The following is a 22,335-nucleotide window of genomic DNA, read 5'->3' as shown; positions in this document are numbered from 1 at the left end:
CTATTTCAGTTTCCTTAGAGTAGCTCTTACTATCAGGAACTACCTTTTTATTCATTTGTTAATTTCAAGTTTTATAGTTCCTCAATCTCTGCTAAAATTTAAGTACCATTAGAATAGAAATCTAATCTTTTTATGTTTTACTTCAGTATATTCCACACGCAGAACAGTGCCCAACACCAGTAGAAACTTATTAAATATTTGATGAATGCATAAGATAATTTGTAAAAACCTTATTGTTCCTTATTTACTTGTTTACCTTTGTAAAAGTCATATTGCTCCTGTATTTCCTGTATCTGTATATACTATCTCCTGTAATAATGTCTGGTACATACCGTGTCTGGCACACAGCAAGTGCCCAAACAAAGGTGCTTTCCTTGGATGTGCTGTTTCTGTCATACCTTACAGGAAAGCTCTTCAAAGTACCCTGTATAAAATCTTCTAGTCTCAACAGCGGAACAAGGTTTTCCTATCTCTTGAGTTAATACGTAAGGATGGAATGTCTAAATAGTCATATATAGAGAAATTTCCAAGAAATTGCTGATTTTTTTAAGTGCTGGTATCATTTTACACTTCCATCACTAATGCATAGTGTTCCAGTTGTTCCACATTCTTATCATCATTTGGTATTGTCAGTCTTTTAAATTTTTGCATTCATATGGGTATAGAATGACACATGATTGTTATTTGGCTTGCATTTTCTTTGTGACTTGTCATGTTGAGCATTTTTAATGTATTTATTACCATTCACATATCTTCTATCATGAAGTGTCTTTTCCAGTCTTCCTTCAACTTTTCATATGTGTGTTTTTTTATTTGTTAATTTGCAGGATGCTTTATTTATTCTGGATGTAAGTCTTCTATCAAATGTATTGCTAAAATAGTTCAGTGTCTAGTATACATTGACAGTAATTCCTCATTTTTAAATCATGTGTTTTCATGAGCTTTTATTTTCATGAGGTCTAATTTATCAACTTTCAGTTTATATTGAGGGCTTTTTATGTCATATCTAAGAAATCTTTGTCTACCCGAAAGTTGTGAAGATATTCTACATTTCTTTTTTCTTAAATTATTTTAGCTTCTACATTTGGTTTGGTTTATCACAGATTAATTTTTTTCATTTGATTTGATATAGGGGCCCAAATTTTTTCAACATGATTATGTAGTGGTTCAGAATCTTATAAAAAATGTCTACTATGGCCTATTGATAATAGGAAACAAGGAAATAATGCAAATATCCATCAGTAGAAGAATGGAAGAACAGATTGTGATTATTGTAGTAATGGCTTACTAATCAGCAATATGAGAGTAACAACAGACATATGCAACAGCATAGATGAATTTTAAAAAATTTTGAGTGAAAAAAGCCAGACATAAAAGACTACATACTGTTGATTCTATTTGTATGAAATTCAAGAACAGGCAAAATTAATTTGTGGAATGAAAATGAGAACAGTAGCTGCCTATGGAGGGCATAGGATTTACTAGAAGGGGACAAGAGGGACCTCTCTGTCACGTTGGAAACATCCTGTGTCCTGATTGGGGTGGTGCTAACCCAGGTATAACATTTATCAGACTCACTGAATTATGCACCTAAGATTTATGCATCTCACTGTATGTAAATTTTATCTTCATGATATTGAATAGCTGATAGTGACAGATTATAAGCACAGACTGGACCATTGCATGGATGGGCAAGTATCTCTGAATATTTCATTAACCCAAGTTCATTCCATAGCCTCCTATGTTCATAATAATGAACTTAAGAAATGGTTAATTTTTCCTCAGAATCTTCTTTTAGTAATTCAGGGAATCTGCTTAAAAAGTTTTAAAGTGTATAATGCCTTTAATAATTAAGGAGTTTTGATATTTAAAGAGGCATACTTAGGACAATTTATGAATAAGAAACCTCTAGTAACTGACAGTATGTGACATGCTTGTGTAAATAGATAAATTCACAGAACACATACATACATACACATGTATGTATGTACGTATCCACTGTACAGTCAGAGAACAAGCCACAAAAGACTATATAATTAAACTATGAAAGATTTATGTGCTTCTTGGGCTTCATAGTCTTTTTTTCAAATTGAATTGCAATACTCAGTTCTAAAACCCCAGCTAGAATTGCACATCAACAGCAGAATACTTGCGACCATAAATGTATAACTGCTTTGGATTTACCAGAACAATCCCTGTGAGCTTTTCAGACTCTGACAAAAGTATACAATCAGCCAGTCCCATTTCTACCCCAGACCAGTCAGCAGAATCCTAAGGAGCCTTATTTCATGCATCTTGATTCTTTTTGTACCTTGCCATTGAAGTACAATAAATACTTAGGTATTTGTTACCCATGACTGTCTTTGCATTTCTGTCAGCACTCCCTGGGGCTAACCAGGAGGGGAAATATGGCTGATCCTTGGGGTCGGAGGGGTGCACATCTCCCACAGAATCCATCACAGGGAGCCTTCTCATAGATGATGAACAAGACGCAGAGCACTAGTATAGTTCACTTTGTTTTACGGGGAATGAGTTATCAGACTACGGACAGAATTTGGGAACCTTACTTTATTGATGGGGGATGTTTATTTACTTACCACTTTTTCTGTTTCTATGTGAGAAGTTTATAACTCTGTTGGGCTCCTCAGCCTATCACTGTGCCCCCAGCAAGAGTGTCTTTTCTGATGGGTGACCTGAGGAATGAAATGAGCATAGTTCAACTCCTCATCATCTCCTTGTCATGCCACAGGCATGACTGAGCTGGCTCTGTCCTTGCGGGGAGGCCTGAAGCTCGGGGAACATTTTCAATTCAGGAGTTATTAGCAAGCCAGTTCACCCAAAGATGTAAGTCATAGTTTTACCTCATTTTTTGAGCTTATCTTTCCACTGGATCTTAACAGGAGTGAGAGGGCTGGTACTTTCAGAAATGAGCAATCCTGTCTAGAGTCAGCAACTGCCACCTTCAGTCTTATCTCTCTTGTTTGGTAAAAATGTGGGTCTTTGTGAATTTCAGTACGTGACTACAGCTGACTGTTCAGCATCTAGGAAAAGGGGGGGATTTCATACTCCTGATGGCCTGAGCTTTTAGTATTGCTATTGTACCTGTATTGAGAAAGCTTTCCAATTTTCATGTAATTTAAGTGTTCATTCAACTAACTTCTTACTTAAATCTTGTATGATCCTCAGTATAATTGACTTTTTATTACATAGCTGCATAGTCGTTAGTAGTTCCTATTAAGTAGAAGTTATCTCACATCCCATCAATACTTTCAATTTTTTTTCTTCATTACTTTTTTAATGTTTATATCCATATTTTTTCCTTATTGTTGGCCATATTCTGTAGACCAGAGACTGTGACTGATTAATAAGGTCTGTGAGGAACTCCTCAAATGCTAGAGGGAATATATTCAAATGCTGCTGTCTTATTGATGGCAGAATATGTGAAGTATCAAAAACAAGGTATAAACAAAGTTGCTCAGGAACACAGACTGAAGAAATAATAGCCTTTATGACCATGGAACTAGTCCCCTGGAGACAGAGTATCAACTTTAGATGGTCAAAAATATCAACCTTGATCTTCGATATGTGTCCTGAAATAGCAAAGAAATCTGTCTGGAAATAAACAGATAATAAGTGAGCACCTGTAAGGTCTGATGAAAGCACCACATGCTCCCAGACCTTCCCTACCAAGCTTGCTGTGGGACCATCCATTGCATTGAGGTATTGAAAGGCAGTTACCTTCACCAGGAAAAGAAATCCAGATGGTAAAACAGTGCAGATTACCTTGGATTAGTTAGCCCTGTCCTGGCAGAAAGTGGGTTCTCAGAGAGTGCACAGGGAATGGTCAGGCTCACTGAGGGCCTAGGACGCTCTTCACCCAGCTCTAGTAGGGGCTGGATGATCACTTGTTTAGTCCCATCCTGGGTAAGATTGCATGCCTCTGCAGACGGATCTCACTCAGAAACTGTCTGGTTTTCTGATAAGAAGGTGTACGTAAGGACCTATAGCACTGGGGAGTTCTGGTTAGTCAAAGAGTAGCATGAGAGAACTGGGTGTTTGGACTCTCCTTCCCCTCTCCCACAGTTACTGGTACTCATTTCTATCCTTTCCAGAATCAATTTTGATTCAAAAGACAACCCAGAACACATGGGGATCAGCCCCATAAAACTGTATAGTTCTGAACTGCAAATTGTACACTTTTCCAGATTGTACACTAGAATTCTGATTAACTTCTCCTGAATATTCCATACAAAAGAATTTTTTAACTCCAGTCTCCTTGATTAGAGCCCTTAGGTTTTATCTAATTACTTTAGTAAACTTTTTACTGTATTATGATATTTTTCAGAAAAAAGCACAAATATTTAAAGAAAAAGATAATAAAAACTTGCATGCATTCCACAGACTTTAAGAAATAAAACAACAGGGCAGATGAACTTTCCATTTCTTCTCCCCAAAATGTTTCACTCCCGGACCTGCCTCTGGAATAATCACAATGACATCTACTTTTTAAAATTATTATTAAGGTAGTATTGATATACAGTCTTACGAAGGTTTCACATGAAAAAACAATGTGGTTACTACATTACCTGTGTTATTGTGTCCCCCCCATACCCCATTACAGTCACTGCCCATCAGTGTAGTAAGATGCCACAGAGTCACTATTTACCTTCTCTGGGCTACACTGTCTTCCCTATGATCCCCCCACATCATGTGTGCTAAGCATATTACCCCTGAATCCCCTTCTCCCTCCCTCCCTACCCACCCTCTCCCACCCCTCCCCTTTGGTAACCCATAGTCCCTTCTTGGAATCTGTGAATCTGTTGCTGTTCAGTTCCTTCAGTTTTGCTTCACTGTTATCCTCCACAAATGAGTGAAATCATTGGTAATTGTCCTTCTCCACCTGGCTTATTTCACTGAGCATAATATCCTCCAACTCCATCCATGTTGTTGCAAATTATAAGATTTGTTTCTTTCTTATGGCTGAATAGTATTCCATTGTGTATATGTACCACATCTTCTTTATTCATTCATCTACTGATGGACACTTAGGTTGCTTCCGTTTCTTGGCTGTTGTAAATAGTGCTGTGATAAACATAGGGGTTCATATGTCTTTTTGAATCTGAGAAATTTTATTCTTTGGGTAAATTCCTAGAAGTGGGATTCCTGGGTCAAATGGTACTTCTATTTTGAGTTTTTTGAGGAACCTCCATATTGCTTTCCACAATGGTTGAACTAGCTTACATTCCCACCAGCAATGTAGGAGGGTTCCCCTTTCTCCACATCCTCACCAGCATCTGTTGTTCTTAGTCTTTTCGATACTGGCTATCCTAAGTGGTATGAGGTGATATCTCATTGTGGTTTTTATTTGCATTTCCTGATAATTAGTGATGTGGAGCATCTTTCCACATGCCTGTTGGCCATTTGAATTTCTTGTTTGGAGAAGTATCTGTTCATGTCCTCTGCCCATTTTTTAATAGGGTTATTTGCCTTTTAGGTATTGAGGCATTTAAGTTCTTTATGTATATTGGATGTTAACCCCTTGTCAGATATGTCATTTACAAATATATTCTCCCATACTGTAGGATGCCTTTTTGTTCCATTGATGGTGTCCTTTCCTGAACAGAAGCTTTTTAGTTTGATGTAGTCCCATAAATTCATTTTTTTATTCAAAAGGATTTATTATAATGCATATATTACAAATATTATAAATAATGTTTGTTGTAGAACTGTGCATATACAGTGGTCATATAAGAAAAAGTCCACGCTTTCTAGAGTCTAACCATCTATATTGATTAAAACACCTATTACATTGCATGATTGCTTTGTCAGTTTCTTCACTAAACCAAGAATTCCATAAAACCAAAAATTCTGTTCCTCGATTCTTTTTTTTAATGTTGAGCAACTTTTTTATTGATGTATAGTTGATATACAATATTGGTTTTGGGCATTCAACATAGTGACTCAACAACTATATGTATTAAAAAATATGCTGAGCATCTTTTTGCACTTTTTGGCCATTTGTATATATTCTTTGGGAAATATCTATTCATTATTTACCTATTTTTAATTGGGTTGTATTTTTATTGAGTTGTAAGATTTGCTTATATATTCTGGGTAATGTACTTATCAGACATATGATTTTCAAATATTTTCTCCATGAATTCATTTTTGCTGTTGTTTTCCTTGCTTGAGGAGATGCATTCAGAAAGAATTTGCTCATGTTTATATTCAGGAGATTTTTGCCTATGTTGTCTTCTAAGTGTTTTATGGTTTCATGACTTACATTCAGATCTTTGATCCATTTCAAGTTTACTTTTGTTTATGGGGATACACAATAATCCAGTTTCATTCTCTTGCATGTAGCTGTCCAGTTTTGCCAACATCTGTTGTTGAAGAGGCTGTCATTTCTCCATTGTATGTCCATGACTCCTTTATCAAATATTAATTGATCATATATGGTTGGGTTTATATCAGGGCTCTCTAGTCTGTTCCATTGGTCTATGGGTTTGTTCTTGTGCCAGTACCAAATTGTCTTGATTACTGTGGCTTTGTAGTAGAGCTTGAAGTCAGGAAGTGTAATGCCCCCAGTTTTTTTCTTCCTTCTCAGGATTGCTTTGGCTATTTGGGATCTTTTGTGGTTCCATATGAATTTTAGAATTATTTTCTCTTGTTCATTGAAGAATGCTGTTGATACTTTGATAGAGATGGCATTGAATCTGTAGGTTGCTTTAGGCAGGATGGCCATTTTGACAATATTAATTCTTCCTATCCATGAGCTTAAGATGTGTTTCCATTTATTGGTATCTTCTTTAATTTCTCTCTTGAGTGTCTTGTAGTTTTCAGTGTATAGGTCCTCCACTTCTTTCATTAGGTTTATTCCTAAGTATTTTATTCTTTTTGATGCAATCGTGAATAGAATTGTTTCCCTGATTTCTCTTTCTGCTAGTTCATCATTAGTGTATAGGAATGCCACAGATTTCTGTGTATTAATTTTGTATCCTGCAACTTTGCTGAATTCAGATATTAGATCTAGAAGTTTTGGAGCGGATGCTTTGGGGTTTTTCATGTACAGTATCATGTCATCTGCAAACAGACAGTTTAACTTCTTCCTTACCAGTCTGGATGCCTTTTATTTATTTGTGTTGTCTGATTGCTGTGGTGAGGACCTCTGGAACTATGTTGAATAAAATTGGAGAGAGTGGGCATCTTTGTCTTGTTCCCAGTCTTAAAGAAAAGGCTTTCAGCCTCTTGCTGTTCAGTATGATGTTAGCTGTGGGTTTATCATATATGGCCTTTATTATATTAAGGTACTTTCCCTCTATACTCATTCTGTTGATAGTTTTTATCATGAATGGATGTTGAATCTTGTCATGCTTTTTCGGCATCTATGGAGATGATCATGTGGTTTTTGTCCTTCTTTTTGTCGATGTAGTGGATGATGTTGATGGATTTTCTAATATTCTACCATCCTTGCATCCCTGGAATAAATTCTACTTGTTCATGGTGTATTAATTTTTTGATAAATATTTTTTAATTCAGTTTGCTACTATTTTGTTGACTATTTTTGCATCTATGTTCTTCAGGGCTATTGGTCTGTAATTTTCTTTTTTTGTGGGATCTTTGCCTGGTTTTGGTATTAGAGTGATGCTGGCCTTGTAGAATGAGTTTGGGAGTATTCCCTCCTCTTCTACTTTTTGAAAAATTTTAAGGAGATTGGTATTAAGTCTTCCCTAAATGTTTGGTAAAATTCAGTGTTGAAGCCATCTGATCCAGGAGTTTTGTTCTTAGGTAGTTTTTTGATTACCAATTCAATTTTGTTGCTGGTAATTGGTGTGTTCAGATTTTCTGTTTCTTTCTGGGTCATCCTTGAAAGGTTGTATTGTTCTAGAAAGTTATCCATTTTTCCAGGTTATCCAGTTTGTTAGCATATAATTTTTCATAGTATTCTCTACTAATTCTTTATATTTCTGTGGTGTCCATAGTGATTTTTCCTTTCTCATTTCAGATTATGTTTATGTGTATAGACTCTCTTTTTCTCTTGATAAGTCTGGCTAGGGGTTTATCTATTTTGCTTATTTTCTCAAAGAACCCACTCCTGCTCTCATTGATTCTTTCTAGTGTTTTATTCTTCTTGATTTTATTTATTTCTGCTCTAATCTTTATTATGTCCCTCCTTCTACTGACTTTGGGCCTCATTTGTTCTTCCTTTTCTAATTTCTTTAATTGTGAGTTTAGATTGTTCATTTGGGATTGTTCTTCTTTCCTGAGGTAGGCCTCTATTGCAATACACTTCCCTCTTAGCACAGCCTTCACTGTGTCCCACAGATTTTTTGCAGTGTTGAATTATTATTGTCATTTGTCTCCATATATTGCTTGATCTCTGTTTTTATTTGGTCATTGATCCATTGGTTATTTAGGAGCATGTTGTTAAGCCTCCATGTGTTTGTGGGCTTTTTCATTTTCTTTTTATAATTTATTTCTAGTTTCATACCTTTGTGGTCTGAGAAGCTGGTTGCTACAATTTCAATCTTATTGAATTTACTGAGGCTCTTTTTGTGACCTAGAATATGATCTATTCTTGAAAATGTTCCATGTGCACTTGAGAAGAATGTGTATCCTGCTGCTTTTGCATGGAGAGTTCTGTAGATGTCTGTTAGGGCCATCTGTTCTAATGTGTTGTTCAATGCCTCTGTGTCTTTACTTATTCTCTGTCTGGTTGATCTGTCCTTTGGAGTGAGTGGAGTGTTGAAGTCTCCTAGAATGAATGCATTACATTTTATTTCCCCTTTTAATTCTGTTAGTATTTGTTTCACATATGATGGTGCTTCTGTGTTGGGTGCATAGATATTTATAATGGTTATATCCTCTTGTTGGATTGACCCCTTTATCATTATGTAATGTCCTTCTTTGTCTCTTGTTACTTTCTTTATTTAAAGTCTATTTTGTCTCATACAAGTACTGCAACACCTGTTTTTTTCTCCCTATTAGTTGCATGAAATATCATTTTCCATCCCTTCACTTTTAGTGTGTTTATGTATTTGGGTTTGAAGTGAGTCTCTTATAGACAGCATATAGGTGGATCTTGTTTTTTTATCCATTCAGTGACTCTATGTCTTTTGATTGGTGCATTCAGACCATTTACATTTAGGATGATTATTGATACGTATGTACTTATTACCATTGCAGACTTTCGATTCATAGTTACCAAAGGTTCAAAGTTAACTTCCTTACTATCTAAGAGTCTAACTTAAATCACTTAGTATGCTATTACAAACACAATCTAAAGGTTCCTTTTTTTTTATTTCTACCTCCTTTTCTTCCTCCTCCTTTCTTTATGTATTAGGTATCACATTCTGTACTCTTTATCTATCCCTTTTTATAACCTCTGGTGACAGCTATTTAACCTTAGAAACACTTCCATCTATAGCAGTCCCTCCAAAATACACTGTAGAGATGGTTTGTGGGAGGTAAATTCTCTCAGCTTTTGCTTATCTGGAAATTGTTTAATCCCTCCTTCAAATTTAAATGATAATCTTGCTGGATAAAGTATTTTTGGTTTGAGGCCCTCTGTTTCATTGCATTAAATATATCATGCCACTCCCTTCTGGCCTGTAAGTTTTCTGCTGATAGTCTGATGGGTTTTCCTTTGTATGTGATCTTATTTCTCTCTCTGGCTGCTTTTAGTACTCTGTCCTTATCCTTGTTCTTTGACATTTTAATTATTATATGTCTTGGTGTTGTCTTACTTGGGTCCCTTGTGTTGGAAGATCTGTGCACCTCCATGGCCTGAGAGACTATCTCCTTCTGCAGATTGGGGAAGTTTGCAGCAATTACTTCCTCAAAGACACTTTCTATCCCTTTCTCTCTCTCTCTCTCTCTCTCTCTTCTTCTTCTGATACCCCTATAATATGAATATTGTTCCGTTTGGATTAGTCACACGTTTCTCTCAATATTCTTTCATTCCTAGAGATCCTTTTTTTCTCTCTGTGCCTCAGCTTCTTTGTATTCCTCTTCCCTAATTTCTATTTCATTTATCATTTCCTCCACCATATCTAATCTGCTTTTAATACCCTCTATTTCATTCCTCAATGATTGGATCTCCGTTCTAAATTTGTTCCTGAGTTTTTGAATATTTTTCTGCACCTCCAGGAGCATGTTTATGATTTTTATTTTTAAATCCCTTTTTGGAAGATTTATTAATTCCATCTCACTCGATCCTTTTCTGGTGTTGAGGTTTTGCTTTGAACTAGGTTCCTTTGACATTTCATATTTGTATGTGGTGCCCTCTAGTGCCTAGAAGCTCTATTCTCTGGAGCTGCTTAGCTCCTGGAGTGATGTTGGGGATCACAGGGGAGTGGTGCTGGTGCCTGAGTGGAGGAAAGAGTGTTTTCCTGCTTCCCAGCCACTATGCCTGTCTCCTCTGCCAGAACCAGTGGTCCAAACATACAGGTGTAAGCCTCTGTGCTTTGTGTTTGTAGCTGCCATAGGAGGGGGTTCCCTCTGGCTGGTCTGATGCCAGCACAGGAGCTGCTGGTTTGTGAGCCATGTGCAAGCTAGCCGGCAGGAAGGCGCAGCAGGCTGTGTATCATGCTGGGGGGCCTTGGAGCTGTGTAACCAGCCAGGGGGATGTAGCACCTGAAGATCATTTAAATTCCCAACCTGCTGGGTGGAGTGCACCTGGACAATTTTGTCTACCTATCCTTTCTCCTGAGCAGTAAGCTCTGTGCAGTCCTTGCCCCTTTAGCAGCCCTCTCGTTTTTAGGAAGTCTCTCAGTCTGCCAGCCCAGATCAGCTGGATATGAATTCCTGTTTTCCACAAGTAGCTGGATTCTCAGTCTCTCCAGGTATTCCACCTGTCTTAGCTTTCCAACCCCACTAATCACCAGAGCACCATGCTATGTAGGTTCATATTCCCAGAGCAGATCTCCAGAGCTCGGTGTTCAGCAGTCCCAGGCCTCCACTCCCTCCCTGCTCTGTTTCTCTTCCTCCTGCCAGTGAGCTGCAGTGGGGGAAGGGCTTGAGTCCCACCAGATCAAGCCTTTGGTACGTTACCCTGTTCCATGAGGTCTGCTCTTTTCTCCAGGTGTATGTGGTCTGGTGCAGCCTTCTTGCCTGTTGCTCTTTCATGATGAGTTGTATTAATTATATGTTCATATTATATGTGGTTTTAGGAGGAGATTTCTGTCTCACCTCTCACTCTGCCATCTTATGACATCTACTCTTAAGAGCTGCTATTTTTTTCTACTTTGACCTATAGCTACAGTGTGTTTGCCTACTTTCCTTGCACTAGCTCAGAACACATGACAGAATCCTGGCCAACAGAATGCGAATGAAATGACGTATGGCATTTCCAGATCTAGCCCATAAAAATCTCTTGAGGAATTCTTCAAGCTTTCCCCTTAGCTGGCTGCATAGAGGAGCTTCTGAAGTTCTCAAGGAGGGGAAACTACAAGGAGCATTGCTGGGTCTTTGAATGACTGTGCCGAGCAATTTTTCACCACCAGCCTCACTGGACTGTACCATGGGTGAGGAGTGAACCTGTTCCTGACTTAGCCTATTCTAATAGAGGGATTGTTATTCCCACACAGTTTTTTATTTTATCACATATAAGGATGAGTCCCCAATCAGTACATAATTTGCATGTTTTCCCACTTAATATAAATAATATCAAATTGCATGTGTTCTTCAGCATCTTGGGTTTTTTCCACTTCCATCGCTTGTGAGATCCATTCACATTAGTCATGTTCCCTCCCTCAGGAGGAGCAAACTGGCTTGTTAAATAAGCCTAGCTATTTAAATAGTTTTAGACTTCTGGTTATTATAAACAATGTTGCTATGAATGTTCTTATACCTATTTCCTTATTTACATATATATATAAAAGGGTGTGTGTGTGTATATATATATATATACACACACATATATATACACCAACTGTGTGTGTAATGTGCACATATATGTATGTATAAACACACGCATATGCATGTATATATATATATCTAAGATAGTTAATGAATTGGCTTGGCTGCATGAAATCCCTTTAAAAATTAGTGACAACACAACAGCCATTTATTTGGCTCACAGTTCTGTGCATTGGGACTTGGGGTTGATCCAGGTTCTGCTGATAAGCTGGGCTTTTCATGCATCTAGGACCAACTTGCAGGCATCTGGGGGCTAGTTGATCTCAAAGGGCTAAGCTAGGATGGTTCATCTCTGCTCTGCGTGGTCTGTCTCTCTCATCCTCCAGCAGTCTAGCTCAAGCTTATGCAACAAGAGCAGTAAGAACAGAAATTGTAAGGTGCCTTGGGGCCCAGGCTCAGAACTGGTACAGCATCACTTCTAACTTACTTACTTGGTCAAAACAAATCACAAGACCAGCCTAGAATCACAGAGTGAGAAAATAAACTCCACCTCTTGATGGAAAGATGTGCAAAGTATTGCATTGATTTTTGCAATCTGTTACACCTAGGAGTGCAATTTCTGGGTTGTAAGTATGCGTATGTTCAGCCTTACTTGATTTTTGCAGAAACTCTCCAGAAGTGTCTATATTACTTGTTGCAAAAAAAGCAAGTTAAAAGCATGGACTCTGAAGCCCTGTAGTTTTGCTTGAAGCGCAACAGTGCTGCCTACAACTGATAGCTGCCAAGTTCTTTTTAACATCTCTTATCTCTTAGTTTTCTCAGAGGTTGCAAGAGTCTGACTGACTTAAGCATACAGGACTTTATTGGAAGGTTGTTGGCTGGCTCTCATAATCAATTGGAAGCCTGCACAACCAGGCTTAGCATATGGACAGGAACCAAGGCAGGAGCTGGGGGAGGTTGGCAGTTAAGAACTTTATCAAGGCCAGCTCTTGTTAGAGAGATGAGAAACCCTGGCAGTGATCAATATGCATCATTATGTATGAATTTGTTTGCCTAATGAATTATGCATGAGTTTGTTTCATCCCTGGAAGTAGCCTTCTCAGAAACAACCTCTATAATTAGGTCACTTCTCCACTTCAGTCTTTCCTACTTAGAGCGATCCCACCCCCAACCCTGAATTCTCTGTTTTCTAGGGAGACTCACACACCATTGTGAAGTTAGTTCACAGGGATCCGTGCCAGTCTGTGTGTTAAGTTTTAATTGGTACTTTACCTCCTGTCTTTACCTTTCCCTTGGCTGTTGTGGGTCTCTTTCCACGTGGTAAAATGTCAGAGCAGGAAGGATCCCCAGAGACAAATATAAACCACAAGAAAACTTACAGCAGAAAGGGAAAGCTATATGCCAATGGATAGACAGCTCACAAGTGTGACAAATTGAGAGATAAAGGAGATACAGAAACAATCAATCAAACAACTTAGGTAAAAAATAGTGAGAATGCCAAAGTCTAAATGACTGACTTTTCCTATTCCCAGTTTATGAGATGGCCATCCTGATATTGTGTGTGTGTGTGTGTGTGTGTGTATAATATATATACATACATATTATATATATATAAATTTGTTGGTTGACTAGATTGCCCTGTTTTTGTGAGAGAAATTGTTAGGAAATTACTAGTATTAATGCATAAAGATAGGTGGAGATCATTTGGGAAAATCAGTGCATCCTACAAGCATTTACTGAGATCAGTTATGTGTCAGGTTCTAGGGACCCAGAGCTTTACAGGAGCTCACTAAGTTGAATATGTGGTGGAGTGTTCAAGGGGCTCATAGTCCGGGGAGGAGCTGATGGGTGGTAGTGAAGTAAACAAATGAAATATATTTAATCGGTACAATAAATAGCCTTAAAGGTGTAAACAGAAATGACTGTTGAGATTTTTCAAGCTATAAAAGACTACTGACAATACCTAACTGATCACATACATTGTGAAGGTATTGTTTATTACATTACATATCAGGGGCTCATTTGCATGGGAATATCTGCACCAAATACAGAGTCTGAAATGAGGATAAGCCTGTATGTTCAAGCATGAAGCACAATTCACCCCAGAATGGTCCCGTGAGATAATTGGCATTACTCTGCCTACATGCCTCTTACTAAAGTCAGGCAGCACTGATGTCGGCCCTTGGCAGATGCCGGCAGTCATCCCTCTGTCCATCTGAAAGAGCCAATCTGAAGCGGTCCAGTCACTTGCTCTAAATGTTTCCTACAATTACCCCTTTCAAGAGCTGTTCACTTTCTCCTCTGATGGTTCTTCAACCACCGCTGGGTATTTGGAAGAAACGGAATGACATTAATTGTGTTTCTCACAAACAAATGCCTTCTCAGAGAACCACAAAATAGCAGGTGCAGCCCCACTGGAGCGATTCCTCGAGATGGCCATTTTCATTTCTAAAGAAACAGGGCAAGTTTGGAGTTCCAGATTAGTAACAAAACCAGGCAAATTGTACTAGAGTCCACTCATAAAACTATTTTTTAAACCCTAAGGGAAAATAACTGTGGAAAGTGTTCTCTTCTAGAGCCATCAAAATCCAGGGCTATCAGCAGGTATTTGTTACCAACATGTTAGAAGGTATGTGGGTTGGGGGGAAGCCTTCATGTGCCCTTGGATATCATAAGCACAGCTGTGGACACGAATGATGAGAGCTATGCTGCAAAAATGGCCACAGACACAGCAGTGAAACTTTGCTGGAGAAGTAAGCATGAGACCAGAATCCCTAGTCCTCCAAAAAGAACTCTTTTGTTACTCCACCCACTGGAGCAAGCTATCAAAACTAGCTCTTTTGGTGACCAGAGAGTTAAAACTACTCCCCCTTACAATTTAGCTGATGGACAGAAACACTAAAACTTTTGGGAACATAAAGGTCAAATAGTCAATCAAAATCACATTAACTTTTTGCAGAATTGTGAAGGGGGTTAGCTGTCTTTAAAGTCAGAGAGACCTCATTTCAACAAAGATCCCTCAACCACAGCGGAATCCTGTGAGCTTGAGAAACTCACTGACTTGTGCTCAGTCTTAGTTTATTTATCTACACAATGGGAATAACAATACCTTCTCATTTGTTGTGAGCATTAAGTAAGACATCACCTGTAAATGCTAGAAATACATTTACATATTCATTTGCATGTGAATATGTACATCAACAATGGAGTCTCAAGAGGGTCCTTTTCTACCTACTTCCTGCCTCTACTTCCTGTTGTTTATTACTTCTACATTTTTCTCGGTGTTTGAGTATTCCATCCCTGCTCACCTCTGCTTAATCATGCACACCTCGCTATGAATGAAATAAAATCAAGTGCTTTTTCCCGAGGTTGTATGATATGTATGTTGTCAAGGAATAAAACAAAACCAGAGATGTTTTTGTTGGGAGTTTTGTTTTAAGAAGCTCAGTCAATATAGTTGCCAAATAAGGGCTGACAAATGCAGTCCAATGCGAAGCACATTGTTCTAGGAAGGCTTGTGGGGATGGTGGTGCTTGTGAAGTGCTAGAAAAGTCAGGGTGGGGGTGGAAGGAGGCTCATGGTGCTTATGCTAATTCAAAACTGAATGCTTGAACTCTGAATAGAGCAGTATGATTCATATACCAGTCCATGGTTGATTAAAATGAGTCCCATAAATTCATAGGTCAGGAAATATCTTCAGTTGGGTCCAGGAAGGGTCATGTTTCTTGAACCTATTCAAAATTCCAGGTTATTTAGAAGCATTATCTACTTAGAACAAGCTGTGGTGAACACAGAATTTAGTGTCCATACATCCTAGGCAAAGACTGATGAAAACAGAATATAGTAGGGCTGATTTAAGTTGGTCAAGCTTGGTGCAAAATTTAAGGAGGTAGTTACTCTTAGGGTTGTACTCGTGCAGGGCCAGCATCTGAGACGCTGTGCCTCCTTATAGGTTCTCTCCTACGCACCCATATTCCTCATCCAGGCTAGGCCCTACTCTGAGAAGTTGTAGGGATTTTAGACTTTACTGAATTGGAGGAGGGTACTTGTAGGAAATGAGACGTAGAGTATTTTAGAGTTGAAAGAGCTTAGATACCATCTCTCTACTATTCCTTTCATTTGAGAAAGAAGAAAACTGAGGTCCAGAGGTCTCAGAAATTTTGTTTCAAGTTACAAAAATGCCCCAAGTGTTCTCCATTTGTAGTGTGGGGTCAGCTGGGACCCCCCACCTATCCCCAGCATGGAATCTGGTGTTGGTCATGGGGCACTGGAATATCAGGGTTTCCCCTGATTTTATCGATTATGGGAACACAGCCATGTGCAAAAACTCACCTTTACTGGGCTGATGTGTGCTCAAGAAAGGACCATGGGAAGTGCAGAGAGGTCAGTGGGAAGGAAGGAGTTAGGTTTGTAGATTCCTACATTTGCAGCAGATACTGTGCAGAGAGACTTGCACACATCATGTCATCTCATCTCCACAATATCCTTGCCAGGGGGATATTTTATCTCCCTTTGAAAGAGGTGGAAAGTGAACTTAAAAAACAGAGCTAGGAAGAGGCAGAACTGGGATTGGAAGCTAGGTTTCTCAGGTTCTCTATCATTAGAGATCTTTGGTTGCAAATGACAGAAAATCCAACCAAGTTTCCATAAACCAAAAGAGATTTGTTATCTTACGTGACTGTTAAGGCCAGAAAGACCTCTGGCTTCAAACTTGGCTGGACTGGTCATCTAGAATTAGCCTCCACCTGTCTCTCTCAGTTCTGTGCTCCTCCTCATTATCTTTGTCCTAGGCTCAGGTTTGACAATCGGATGACTGACAGCAGTTCAAGGCCAACAAGATCCTCTCAGGTTCAGGTCCAGAAAAAGAGAAGGTGTTCTAAAAAGATCCAGCAGACATCATATTGTATTTCATTGGCTCTAAATGGGTCACATGCCCACACAGAACCAATTACAGTGGCCAAAGGGAATATAATGCTCTGATTGGCCAGGCCTGAGCCACAGGTTGTGGTAGAGTCACAGGCGGCACTATCCCACCTAGGCAGATGGTCTGAGAATGGAGGGGTTAGTTCTCCCTTTTAGCAGAGATGGGTGAATGGCTTAGAAGCAAAAACTGCAGCCGACAGCACAGGCTCCTACATCTGATGCCATTAATAAGTTACAAAAAGAACATGTAAAAGAAAACCACAGGGGAAGTAGAGTTCAGGCTTAGGAATTGTAGTGAAACCTCCCTAGTATTTGCAGGACTGTGCACAATTGGGACAGAGAAGAAGCAGTGTAATATAACCCCCTCAGTGTGACATAATGTTAGTATTGAATCAGAACATATAGGCTTAAAGACAAGAAAATAATTTGCTTTTACAAGTTTCATCAGTCACCAGAGAGCTAGGATGTAATATAAATGTTGATCCAGAGATAAAATATGTGCCTGATGTAAACTCATCTCAGTTTCATTTCAGGATCATGTTAAAATGACTTCACCAGGTGGCCCATTGGATTTGAGTCATCAGATAGAATTGAATGAATATGTCATGAGCACTTCAGTGTGCACTGTACTGGGTAGCAGGTGGAGAACTGAAAAACAGGAGACTGAATCAACAAAATCCAGATGCTGGAAGATTGGGCTGGAGGTGATGCTGGGAGCAGGCAAAGAGAAAGGAGGCTTGGCCCTGGGTTCTGCAGGCATGTGGCAGATGGTTACAGCACTCCGATAGGCCCCCAACTGCACCAGCCCATCACAGACCCACCCAGCTGCTAGGTAGGGCTTGCATTTCTTTGCCTGAGGGCTTTGTTTTGCTGTGGGAGACTTGCCATGCATGCAGACCAGAAGAACCAGGGAAGTAACCCTTGTGCCACCCTTCATCAATGACTGGGGGGAGTGAGTATCTGAACACCCCAGCCCCTGCCCTCTAGTGTTGTGACTCAGAGACATATATTTCACATTGGCTCCCAGGGTTTCTCTGGGGATGAAGCTCCTGTTGCCCCCAGCAGAGATGGTTTGTTAATGCACCCTGTGTCGATTGTCCTCACTTCCTTCTCCTTCTCCCACTTTTCTACTCCCCTACTAGTCTTTGCATCTCACATAAACTACTTGTACCAGGTCGCTTGCTGCAGAATCTGCTTCTGGAGAAACACAAAGATTGGAAATGGAAATTGCTGTTACTGAAAATGTGGTATGCGAGTTACGGGTTAGGCCATAACCAAGGACCGGGCACGTGACCTCAACGTTCTGTCAGCTCAGGGCTTCGGTGTAAGCTTTAGGAGACTAGATGGGGTTTTCCAGAATTCCAAATGGGTATTTGTTAAGGGAAGGGATGATAAAGGATGTCCCGGCCTGGAGCTCTTGAGATGATGCCAGAGAATCTCAACAGCGCAAGACTTCAGCTTCCACGCTCGACACTCTGCCTGTAACAGCACCTCGTGGCTTTCCCTCGCCCCCACGTACTGTGCCATTTCTTCCTGACTCGCCATGCTGCTGCTTGTGATTTTTTTTTTTCTGGTGAATATTCACTCCCTTTTTCTGTCTGGAGAATATTCATTCTCTTCTTGGCCTTGAAAAATCCTCATTTAAAAGCCAGCTCTCTGTCCTTCCAGAGCAGTTCGTGCCTCTCTCTAGGAGTGTCTCCAGATTGCATTGACTGAAGGGGTTGCATCCTTACTCTCTCCAAATGCTCCTACCCCCAGCTTGCAAAAGTCAAGAGGGCAAGAACTCCATGCATCTCTGAATCCCCACCCTCAGCACAGACATTTAGTAGACCTCACTAAATATTTAGGCAAAAGAAAGAGAGGACCAACCAAGAAAGGAAGGAAAGAGTTAAAGTGCTCTTTGCACCTGGGCATGTTTAGCCTGGAGGCATGGACCATGGACCAGGCAGCAGAATTCAGGCAAGAAATGCAGAATTCAGACCCAGGGACACAGAATCTGCATTGTAATAAGGTTCCCAGATGCCACAAATCACTTTGAAATTTGAGAAGCACTAGGGAGTCATTGCAGATTTTGGACCCAGGATGGGCTCCAACAGAGTAAACAAGGTATTCTGTATCATCTGGGCAAAGCCGCACACTTGAAATTACCAATAGCCCTAAGCGTCCGTTTTCCATTTCTCTTCCTACTGAAGCCAGAGGTGAACTTTGCTACCTATTGTCAACAACTTGCTTTGCCACCTTCTTCCCTTTCCTGATGGTTTTTACATGGGAAGCTGTTTGACAGACGGGAATGGCACTGCCCAGCAGAGAGGCTTTTGGGTGTAAGGGGAGTGTGCCTGTTCTCATTATTCCCTCCCTCTCCCCCTCCTCCCTCCACTTCCCCCTTCTTTCTTTCCTAGTGAAATGCATGGGGAAGATGCCTTGCACTCCAAGGAACTGGAGAGGCTAAGGAGCAGATGAAATTAACAAACATCTATTAGATGCAAAAACCCAAACTGACATCACTTCACACTTAACAGGTTTAAAATTTGCATTCTTGTTTTTAGACACTAGGCTAACACAATAAAAGCTCTAACATTTTATTTTTATGCAAATGATTTCAAAATGTTTTAAAATTTACTCTTGTCCAAAATCTAAGTCTATCCTGGGTTGCCCCTTCTTCCTGGGAAACTGTCACCTTTCCACAGCTGTTTTGTACATAGGCAGGTAAATACCTCAGAAAATCTGCCAGAAGTGAAGTGTCACAGACAATATTACGACAATATCTTGACATCCTCTTTTATACTATTGTAGTAATCAGCAGGTTCATTAGCATCTCTGTGACCAAAGAGCAATGATATGTTGGTTGTTTTGGTGACTATACCTGCATATTGTCAAGCATAACTGCAAAGATCTTTTTTTTAGCAGTGTTAAAAAACACTACACTTCATGTTGTATTTGTCAAAATAGCTTTGGGCTAAATCTATAGGATGCCAGCTATAAATCAATTACCCAGCTACTAGGAAACAGGTATACCCCTTGGATATGAGTAACTAAATTCTTCAGTTAGCATCCAGATATTTCTGTGTGGAATTGACTATGACCAGGAAATACGTACAATGCAGATCAGTAACTCTACAGGATGGCATTATTTTAAACACATGGTTTCCTATGTTTTGAGTTAAGAGTGAAATGCATTGTTTAAAATCTTGCACATAGTAGGTGCTCAGTGAGCATTATTGGAATGTTGAGCATGAACGGGGCAGGCTTGAAAATGTTGCATCTATCATCCACTCTTTATATCTATTCATTGCTTTTGTTTGAATAGCCTGCATTGATTTGAGTACATATAACCAGTGTGACTTGATTTTAAGTGCCTTTAAACTTAAATAATGATCCTCTACAGGAATATGCAAATGATATTCCGTTGAAGAGCATGAATGCTGATAATAAGAGAATTAATTAAGTCATGGAAACTATCTGTGCCACTAATTCAAAGTGATAGACTTGGGCTGATTACCCTAGTTGAACATATTGCTGAAATTTCTCTTTTAATGCAGTGAGAGTTGTCTAATCTGAAATAAAGGAACCTTTTCCAATTCAAACTAGACAAGGGTAGTTTGTATTTGCAAAGAGGAGTAGACTCATGGAGATGCTGGATGAGTACCTCCAAGAGGGAGGATTTCTGGACATAACTTGGGGTGTCTCATTAGATGTCAGTGTCTGGCCAAGCAAAGGGGAGAAGATGCTGAGAGACCAGTAAATTACAGTACAAAGAAATGGAAATTAATTAGATTCCTTCTTTAGTGGGTTTGGGTTTGTGGATCTGCAAATGAGGCCACTTTTTCTGAGTACATATGATCTCAATTCATCAAAACCCTTAATTAAGCCTTCATTTCTAGGAGGGAAAAAATTCACACACGCTTTGAGGAAGATAGGACAGGGTTCTAAACATACCCACATAATGCACAAGATCTCTCTGAGACTCAGTTTTCTTGTTTGTGAAGTGGGATTGTTTAATCTTTATTAAATGAGATAATTTTTGCAAACATTTGTTATTGCAAATGCCTGGCAGATGGTAATAGCCATGCTGATATTTGTTCCCAAAAAGGAAACTTGTAGTATTTAAGCCAGGACTATGTAAATCTTTAATACTTTTCTGGGCAAGCTATGTGGTATATCTCTCTGCTTTTCTTTCCCATAAAATGTGGAAAATAGCAGTACTATTTTATAGAGTTATTTTTAGAAATAGCTGAGAGAATACATCTAAGGCAATAACAATGTCCAGCATGTGACTGATAATACTGGGTGTTTTAATTACTTTTACATATTTTTGACACCTCAGCCATATGAAAATTGATATGAATACATAGAAATCTTAATAGCAATAGTTCTCACCAATTGAGTGTCTACTATGTTCAAGGGCACTCTTTTAAGTGCTGTAAGAAAATTTCAGTTTAATCTTCACAACCACACAGCAAGAGAAGTGCTATTATTCCCACTTTAGATGAGAGGAATCTGGAGCTCAGACTAATTATGCAATTCATCTGAAACTACAGAGCTAGTTAAAGTGACAAAGTTGAGGAGTCAGACATCTTGGGTATTTTTAGATGACTGCAATCCTTCTTGAACAATACGACCCACCCTCGATTCTTCTGATAACCCAAACCAAACTGGCTTTAAGCAAAAATATGAATTGACTCACTAAATTGAAGAGTCCAAGGATGGTCTGGCTTCAGGCCTGGTAGGATTCCAGAGCAGATTCCAGAAACCTCATCGGAGCCCTGCTTCTCTCCATTCTGCTTGCGGCTTCTCTTCTTCATTGGATCCTCAGAGGACTCCTTCCTCCTCCTTGAGACGTCTTGATGACACCCAGTGTCTGTCTGCTTGACTCAGAGCTCCATGTTAGCTGTTCCATCCTAGGAGTCAGGGGTAGGAGCTCAGTCAAAATCCATGGACTGATCCCTAAAAGGGAATCAGAGTTCTGCTGTCACAGAAGAATGATGGTCTCTTGACCACTATACCTAACAAACTAGATGGAAATATCTAGAACTGGTTATACATACAATGTCTGGGAGAAAGGAGAATCTGTCTTTGGAGGAGCCCTGATTCCACAGGCAGTATACCCATTGTGTTGCAAAATGACAAATGCTTATCCCCTTTGATAAGTTACTTTCCTTCAGTGTCCTTCGTATCTGACCTATTTTCTCATTCTAATGACTACCATCTTTGACTATACTGCCTATTTCTTGGATCCATGGTTCTCAAAATAACCTGGGATGATTTTGTCCCCCAGGGATTATTTGGCAATTTCTGGAAATATTTTTGGTTGTCACACCGTAGGAGAGGTGCTACTGGCACCTAGCACGTAGGGATGCCACTGAACATCTGCCACACACAAAACAGCCACTCACAGTAGAGAGTTACCAGATCCAAATGTTAGTAGTGCCAAGGTTGAGAAATTGTGAACTAGATGCTTATAGCAGCTTCAATCTTTCCATTCCTGGACCACTATAGTGATTTTTTAAGTGAAGTATAAATCTAATCACTATCTTCCTGCTTAAGAAATCTGTA

The 22,335-nt window shown here is 39.4% G+C and overlaps 1 protein-coding gene across 18 annotated transcripts in view; it reads left to right on the top strand.

Annotated features, from left to right (window-relative positions):
• The window catches only part of LRATD2 (LRAT domain containing 2), a 305,269-nt gene that overhangs the window by 127,990 nt on the left and 154,944 nt on the right, over positions 1-22,335 (top strand). The window lies entirely within an intron of this gene.

Source organism: Manis javanica, chromosome 2 (assembly GCF_040802235.1).
Source record: "Manis javanica isolate MJ-LG chromosome 2, MJ_LKY, whole genome shotgun sequence".
In the NCBI taxonomy this organism is placed as follows: domain Eukaryota; kingdom Metazoa; phylum Chordata; class Mammalia; order Pholidota; family Manidae; genus Manis; species Manis javanica.
The sequence above is the reverse complement of the archived record's forward strand: the minus strand, read 5'-3'. Positions and strand labels throughout refer to the sequence as shown.